At 37.9% G+C, this 9,427-nt stretch overlaps 1 pseudogene; it reads left to right on the forward strand.

Moving 5' to 3' along the window:
- The window catches only part of LOC107677937 (POC1 centriolar protein homolog A-like), a 74,106-nt pseudogene that overhangs the window by 36,714 nt on the left and 27,965 nt on the right, over nt 1–9,427 (forward strand).

Raw genomic sequence — 9,427 nt, forward strand, 5'->3', positions numbered from 1 at the left:
AAACCTGGGCTTCCATACCACCTCAGCAGTGCCACAAACTGATCACCTCCATGCCACGTCGAACTGAGGCAGTAATTAAAGCAAAAGGAGCCCCTACCAAGTATTGAGTACATGTACAGTAAATGAACATACTTTCCAGAAGGCCAACAATTCACTAAAAATGTTTTTTTATTGGTCGTATGAAGTATTCTAATTTGTTGAGATAGTGAATTGGTGGGTTTTTTGTTAAATGTGAGCCAAAATCATCACAATTAAAAGAACCAAAGACTTAAACTACTTCAGTCTGTGTGCATTTAATTTATTTAATACACGAGTTTCACAATTTGAGTTGAATTACTGAAATAAATGAACTTTTCCATGACATTCTAATTTATTGAGATGCACCTGTAGTCTGAAATTCACATCTGCTGTCCTCACTGATGAGAGTTTTCTAAAGATGTTTTGAAGCGGAGTGTTTGTGGAGATGTGTGACACTGCATTATGGTGAGTTAGGCCAGATTTCACCTGATCATTCCAGTGTTGTGTGCTGATGTGATTGGTGAAATCCCACACCATATATATATACTGTATATAGCCGTCGTTTGTGTAACGTTAGTCGACGACAAGAGGCTTAGTTGACTAAAATCGTATTAGTCGGTTAGTCTCAAGAAAAAAACTGTCCATGTCCATGACAGACAGATGGTTAACGGCTGGTCTTTCAGGTAATTACAGTATATCGGTTAATTGCAGTATTACAGTTCACCTATCATTCATCAACCTCAAATATGGCTTATCATTGAAATATGTAAGTAGTAGCAGCTTTACATGGCCGCTCGCTGTAACGTTACCCTAGATAATGTGCTACTAGGTGCATATCCTCTGTTAGCGTGCTCCTGCAGGACATGGAGGCGCCATCACTGGCATATTTGTCCTGATAACAGTGGAAACAACTTAAAATACGCCATAATTTTTGCTCGTGCAGATAAGAGTGATACTTCATTTGAATCTGTAAAGGGTCTACTTTTATTTGTGTACACTCACAATATCAACAAAACATTGTGCTTTTGTAAAATAAAGAAAACAAACAGGATGCACTTTCTGCTGTCTTGGTCTCCGTTAACTGTAGAGTGTGGCACAAAAATGACCCAAAACTCAGTGAATAGGCTATTCACTCACAGCCATGAGAAATATATCTACAGAAAGCTTGAAATGTCTACTTTAAAACGAACAAATGCAAAAACAAATGCTCTCAGATTATGTAAACCGTATGAAAGGTGTATTTCTCTCTAAAGGCGCGTCACTGAAAGATAAAAAGATAGAAGCAATGTGCAATAAAGAACAAAACAAGGAAGAATAGCAAAAGTAAAGACAAATGTATATGAACTTTAGAATAAGTGACCCGTATGCAGTGGTCTTCATATTATAATGATGCAGTGCAGTTGACGATAAAGTGAATGAGTGTTAAAGTGTCAAGTGTCTGTGTAAAGTGTCCAAGCTTACAGTATATGTGTGTCTGTCTGTCTGTGTGTGTGTGTGTGTGTGTGTCTGTCTGTCTGTCTGTCTGTCTGTCTGTCTGTGTGTGTGTGTGTGTGTCTGTCTGTCTGTCTGTCTGTCTGTGTGTGTGTGTATGTATATATACATTATATTTAATCTTATACTATTTAAAAAATACACAGCTCTTCTACAAGTTCTTCTATTATACATATGCAGTTTTTAATGAGCTCATGTTGATTGAGTGAAGATGTGGAATATCTCACCACAGCACCACTTACATCAGTGGATGTAAATTTAAACTTAAACATTTAAATTATTAAGAAATACATTTTTTAAATATTATGTTAAGCTAAAAATGTTCAATGTTAAAATATGAATGTGAAAGTGTTATATGTACTGGAATAGCATTTCTATTTTTCTACATGTCTACACTGACGGAAGCACTAAGAGGAGTTCCTGACAAATAAAATCAGCAGCGCAGTGAATGTGAGTAGTGTGATGACCAGCATGCACTGTGCCAGTATTGTGGGTGGACTGTGTGTGTGTGTGTCTTTTGCTTTGTGTTCAGCGCCATGCACTGCCTAAATTTAACCCGCACTCTTCAACCAAAGTCAATATGGCATCATGATGCTATAATTTTCCTCCTACAGACTGGCCAAGGCTTTTGTGCACCTCTCCTCTGGCACTGGGAATTGTGCGTGTAGAGGGAAACGACTGGCGTCTCAGTGCTTTTTTCTTTTAACCAAATTATTACAGTGCTGCACTGAGTAGTTTTCAAAGGGATAGTTCACTTTCTTCTGCGGGATGAAGGAGATGCCTAGAAGAATGTCTTGACAGGCATCTCTAATATCCTCCAGAGCTGAGTGTTTGTCTTTGGCGTCCCGTAATAAGCACTGTTGTTGTGCTTGTTTGTAGGGTCCAGCCAGCTGTGTGTCCTTCTTGAGGACTGGAGACTTCTTCGCCTCCGGAGGTTCAGATGAACAGTTGAGCTCATGTGTTATCCACACAGACGTGAGTGTTCAGCTGTTCATGTTGATGATGTGACCTGCTGCAGGTGATGGTGTGGAGGACTAACTTTGACAGCGTAGATTACAATGAGGTGCTGCAGCAGAAAGATGCTCGGGATGAGAAGGCTTCGGTTCACAGCAGCTTCAGCCGGCCGTCAGCACAGGTAAGATCATCACACCATCAGTCACCTCACCGCAGGGGTTTGGTTGGCTTTAATCCGTGGTGTGGTTGTCAGCTTCTCTTGACTTTCACGGTCATGTAAGCATACAGAAACATAATGAAACTCACTGAGATGAGAGGAGATGACTATTGCCAAATACACACGCAAACTCTCTCACAAACACAAACTTTCAAATGCTGTGTGAAAGTGAATATACATGTAATTGTAATTGAGTGCTTCCTGCACCTCTGCTGAATCTCCAGTGCCACTGCTATATATCATTTAGCTGAGTTGTGAGTTTGTGAGTACTGTATGAGAGAAAGACTTGAAATCAACAATAAACCACTTTCTAACACTGACTGTACACAGAAGCCTTCAGCATGCGGTCTAAGTGAAGAACAAGTGGTGGTTGTTTGTACTGAATCAGTGGAAGTGATTGGCTGATCAGTCTGAAGTGGACACCGGAGTCATTAATGTGAATCAGACAGCTCACTTCCTCTGAATCGCCTCGTGTGACTCACATGAACTATTGCTGTGTCGTGGGAACCTTTGGAAAGCAGAATTCAAAGTCTAATTAGTATGTGTACTATATACGCAAAGCATTCATCACACTGATTTGAATGGCAGTAATTCCTGGTAAAAGTGTGTGGATCATGAGAGTCTTGAGTAAAGAGCACTCATGTGTGAGAAAGTGTGTGGGAAATACAAAATAAATCAAAGGAAAATTACATTAGAGGGAAGTTATGTCCTAAAATATTAATTCTGTTGCAGACAGGACACTTTGATTTATTTTCAACAATGGTAGTTCAAATTCAAAAATGTTGTGTTGTATCTTGATTTTATTGGATTCTGCTTTATGATTTCATACAAATTTATTTTCAAAAACAGTGGCAATGAAATGAATGTAAACAACTTCAACAATCAAATTAATTTTTAAAAATGTAATCAAATTAAATTTGAACAATTCCTTTCATTTTTTTGCCAAATAAAGTCCTGTACATCAGAGGTTTACTGTTAAAATTAAAACATGAAAGACAAATTGTGTGATATTCCTTAAAAATAATTTTTTGAATAAACTTCACTATTATTATATTATTATTATTATTATTAAAACTCACTTTTTTAGACTTGCTTATTTGTGATTTGCTAGTTTTGTTGGGGGGGGGTATTGTTTCTCTCTTCTGCTGTTTTTGATGTGTTTTTTTGTTGTTACCATTGTCCTTTTGTCCTTTTTTTGTTTTTTGTTTTTTTAACTTTGTATCCTTTTTAGTGTAAAGCGCTTTGAGAAGTAACTTTTAAAGGCGCTATATAAAATAAAATAAAATTTATTATTATTATTACTCCAAGAAGTGCATTCTCCTGTTCAGTATTTGTCATAATTTGTTCAAGTTAATACTTGTTCATGAAGTTAATTCTTTTGGCGGGTCATAGTGAAGATCAGTGAGGTTTTGTGTGTATCTGCTGAGAGTTTTCTCAAAGCAAATGGTGTGAAGCTACTGAAGTGACTCTGGAGATGAAGTTATGAGATGAGCTGCAGACGAGCGTCACAGTAGAGCAAGCCGACACACACAGCATGCAGACTTACACAGCAGTCTTTCTGTGCTTTAATACTCAGAGACACTCGTCCAGATCACCGTTTGATTAAGGGTACAGACCATCCAAATTATGCCAAGTTCCATAACATTCTGCATTATACAGTAATCCTGTTTTTATGACTGGATTCCGCGGTTCAGTTTTCCGCGCTGTGGAAATCATTGAGCCCTGCCTCTATATGAGGACTGTGCTAGAAGATATCATGTGCTGCTGAATCAATAACGTGATGTGGGATTCCCAGCATCAGTAACTCGCGAGAGGCCTGCTTCCCTCTCGACTATATCAGATAATGCTGCCTCATCATCACACTAGCATACCTGTGATCGACTGAAGACAAACCCCTGCACAATGACCAGCTCCTTTCACAGAGCAGCAGAAAAACCCTGTCCAACGACATCAGAACGAGGCGAAGCAGACCGTGAGCATCTCATCAAACACACGAGAGCGCAGTCTGTTCTTTAGAGTCAGCCACATCTGATAAATGGTCAAATTTAACTGGATTAAAATCATAATAAGGGGAATCTGAAAGTCAGCTGTTATATAAACACAAGACATGTACGATATTTGTTAGCGGTGTTTCACGGAAACCAACATTTATTTATTTGCAAAACTTACATTTCAATTACAAATACAACATATTAAATAAATTAATAAAAATAAAGGATGCTATTTATTTTAAAATTGTTCTTTAATGTGGGATGTTATTTAAGCTTTTTTTTTTTAATGGAGCAGTGATGATGATAATAGTAAACATAAATCTCAAGCAAATATTTTGTTTTTCAGTTGGGTTTATTTTTAGGTCTCTTGCTTTGTGAATGTGGCATGAACCCACCTTACAAACTACATTTATATAAGTTATAATCGAGCTCTTTATTGCAAGAAAAATTAATGACAGAAATAATACACTTCTGAAAAAAAAAAAAAAACATGAAATAAGAGATAATTTCCAACTGTGAAATGAAATTCTGTAAAGCAGTGTTGGGCAGAGCTACTAACAACTAGCAGCTAAACCAGTTCATCAAGGGAGCATTATAAGCGTGCAGATTACAGCATTGATCTTGTGCAAAACCTGATGATCTCAATCCAGATGACAGCATCAGATGTGCCTGAACACACTAAACTAATGAACATCCTAATGTCTGACTCAGTCATTAAACAGCAGCGTTTAGTGAAATATTTCTCTCATTACTCAGACCATGCTGCGCAGGCACTTCTGGGAACACCACTGCATGATGACTCAAATGTTGAGTGAATCAGTCTTTTGAACCTCCTGAACTAAATATTACTCTTACTTATGCTACTACACAATATAATGAGACATAAGTTCATGCCGTGCTCAACTTGTGGATTATTGTGACGTTTTTATCAGCTGTTTGGACGCTCATTCTGACGGCACCCATTCACTGCAGAGCATCCATTGCTGAGACACTGATGCAGTGCTACATTTCTACAAACCTAATGAAGAAACAAACTCATCTACATCTGGGATGCCCTGAGAGTGAGCACATTTTCAGCTCATTTTCCATTTTTGGGTCAATTAGTATCATTCATCAAACTAACAACTTGCTTTCCTTCTAAAATGATTTCCCTGTTCTAATGACCATCACTTTTGTCTCTAAAATGGCTTTGAATGTTGTTTCATGCTGACTTTAAAACATCATTGATGCGATGTCTTTGATTTTCATAGAGAATGAACAGGTTTGTTTAATCTAGAATTAAATGTCAGTCATAAGTAATCAGCGGTCATGAGTGTCAGTGGCCATGTTACTCACGCACACACACACACACACACACACACACACACGTGCTGTACTGAGCGCTTTTAGCTTCATGCTAATCATGAGCGTGGCTTTGCATAGGTCCATTTAGAGAGATTTCTGTGACGCTTTATACAACCATTACTGTGTGCTGTAAAAGTCAACCTCAAACACATGGTAATTCACAGAAGCACTTTCTGCAGGGCTCTGTAATGGCCTCTGATAGACTCGTTACATTTGACAAATGTAATTAGAGGAAACTGGACACACGTCTTCACAAATGCTCTGTCCGTTTCCTGGAAATGTTAAATGACGCTAATATTGGTCCTTTGTCTGACTCCTCAGTGAACTCATTAGACTCTGGATGAGATGTGTATGTAGATCACTGTCTGTACATTGAGTTCTCGCTTCACACTCTTTATCAATGGTCATATTGAGTCCTGTCTGAAGACTGGTTTATCCAGCACACGGTGATCCTGAGTTTCAGTTCATTACACTGGAAGAGATTTGATCATTGTGTGGCTGCAGTCTGTCAGTGATTAAGGATTTATTCAGAACCAATCAAGTGGCGTTTTGTGGCCACTGTACATCAACTGACCAGGTGGAGTTTGTCATCAGTTGGTCTTTTTTTTTTTTTACCTTTTCAGTGACATAAAATGACAACAAATATGAGCCTGAATCCTCCACAGCAGTTAAAGTGTTAAAGGTGCCTCAGTAGCAGCTCATCAGCTCTATACAGACAGCAAAGTGATTTCTAGGGTGCTGTGTTCAGTATTGATTGTAATATCAGTCATCGTGGTTATTGGGACGGGAGGCAGTATAGTTTGTTTATTGAGTGTAAATGTGTTTGTGACTGAAGCTGTGCATGAACAAGCCCTGAAGGGATGAATACATAATCACAGCGTAAAGAAGCTCCATCAATCACAGTCTCATTCAGTCCAGCACAGCCTGAATTTCTGATATTATGCATAGTTTGACTCATTCATGCCAGTTTCATGATTATAATGCAGGAAATTCCCACACACATTGATTTGCGATCCACAAGTTCCTGGTGATTCACTCTTCATCGACTCATCAGAATTTCACAGTCAGCACACATCTGACAGACAATCACTTGACTGCACAGTATATATCTTGAGTGTGTAAAATAATCATACAGTGAACCAAACCAAAGGCATGAATCGAAACTCATTTCACAGTGAGCGCTTGATAAGGTTTGGCGAACCACACAAAACTTTATCTGATTGCACTTTTTTTTTACATTTTTCCAGCTTGATTTCAATTTTTAGACAAAATAATTCAAAGTTCACAATCAAAAGTCCTTGCTCCGCATGTAGGCTATTGCATTCCTGTAGGAAAGACTGTGTTTATGAGTTGAACAGAAGTGGGACACAGTTTCAGAGGCATGTTAGTCAGAAAACATGGGGGATACAACAGATGCAGCATCTCTATTGACTGTAAATTTGTTGAAATTAAATGATTATATTTACAATATTACTACCTACATTGCATGTACAAAATATGACCGTGTTGTACAATTACTAATTCATATCGGTTAGTATGATCTCATTCATATGTTTTTGTACGATCTGCTCACGCCCCACTGAGGGTTGGGTCTAGGGCTGGACCTTCATGCTTACTTGTTCCTAAAAAAATCATGTGTTTTCATATCAATAACATTGTACAAATCCATACGAAATTAACACCTTGTAAAATACTATGTTTTCTCATGAGATTGGGTTGGTCTCACATAACGGGGCAGTTCTCCTCATTTTCAGAAACTAATTTCAGGCCCTGGTCCATTGCAGTGCTTCATGTTGGTGTGGAGCTCCTGTTCTTGTTTCATGAGCTTCACATGACAGGAGTCAAAGCCTTAATCCACACATAATCGCTGAGTGTGATGGACAGACAGGGCCAGATTTCAGGAAAAACACCGTTTAGTCAGATGCCCCCTGAACTCTTCTGGATTCCACCAGATTTAGACTAATTAAAGGCAGATGAAATTTATAGTGTAAATAGTATATCTTTTTTTTGCATTGCATAATATAATTATCTTGAAAACAGCTTTATGTTCCTAATTTCTTCAAAATATTGCATGAAATGTGCCTCGATCATGTTTTCTGAGATTCACTCTCAAATGTTACAGTATTGACTGGATACTGTACGTGTACTCTGACTGTAACATGCTCACTCAAATACACCCCCAGCATGTGTGCGGAGTACAGTTTTCCAGCACATTAGAGATCTTGTGAGGTACAGAGCTCTGTATTGTGGAGGAAGCAGCAGACCAGTGTTATCTGACACAGCAACACCTGGATAATCTCTGAAACATGACGAAAGTCTGCTTTACTAAACCACACATGCAGAAGTCAGACCTGCAGACTCGTCGCCTTCACCTTTCTGACATTGAAATAGGCCACTCACCTGATTCAGGCTGATCCGAGGAGTTTTTACTTTGTGTAATGTTTTTGTGTACTGGACTAACTGCTGTATTTCTGCTTTTCCATAAAAGTATATAAAATATACTCAATACAGTTTTTGTAATATTAAATTTATAATACTAACTTTAATTTTAAATTACATCATTTTATTTCTACTCCAATTCATTTTTTGAAATATAAACATTTAAATGGTGATTGTCACAAAAACTTGACGGATTTATTCAAACATAAATTGAATATTGAAGAACAGTAAAAATTATAATGGATATGTTATATAGTGCATATTTATTAAAATGCTCCTCTCTAGAGTTCATTTTTCTAGCTGACTAATGAGTTCATGGTTTTCCGCGGTAAATGTGATGTTACGTGACACGTTGTTTAAGCTATTGTCGTCTTTCTGCGTTTGAAACACTGATCAAGCGATTACATGAGACAGGAGACGGGTTTCAGTAAGCTGTACTCTTTCTTTTAACACCTTCGGATGTTCATTCATGTTTATTTCGTGCTGTTACTGCTATTAAAGGGGTCATATGATGCGATTTCAATTGTTCCTTTCTCTTTGGAGTGTTACAAGCTCTTGGTGCATAAAGAAGATCTGTAAAGTTGCAAAGACTAAAGTCTCAAATCCAAAGAGATATTCTTTATAAAAGTTAAGAGTCAGCCACGCCTACCTAAAACGGCTCGTTCTAACATGCCCCCACATGTCTACGTCACTATGTGGGAAGATTTGCATAACGCCGCCCAAATGTTCACAGTTTTGTCTCGTCGCTCCGGCCGGACACGGCATCAACAGTATGGCAAGTATGGAGCCAGATCGGCCTCAAAAATAATACATTTATAAAACAAAATTCATAAATTCACAGCACAATTTACATTTACAAAATCTGATTCATAAATTCAAAACACAATTCATAAATACAGAAGTAAAAGCATAAATATTTCCCCAAATGCTCACACAAAAGCATCTTACCTAAATAAATTTAAAATGTTTACAC

This window comes from Sinocyclocheilus anshuiensis, unplaced genomic scaffold (genome assembly GCF_001515605.1).
Source record: "Sinocyclocheilus anshuiensis isolate Anshui unplaced genomic scaffold, SAMN03320099.WGS_v1.1 scaffold1254, whole genome shotgun sequence".
Classification (NCBI taxonomy): Eukaryota; Metazoa; Chordata; class Actinopteri; order Cypriniformes; family Cyprinidae; genus Sinocyclocheilus; species Sinocyclocheilus anshuiensis.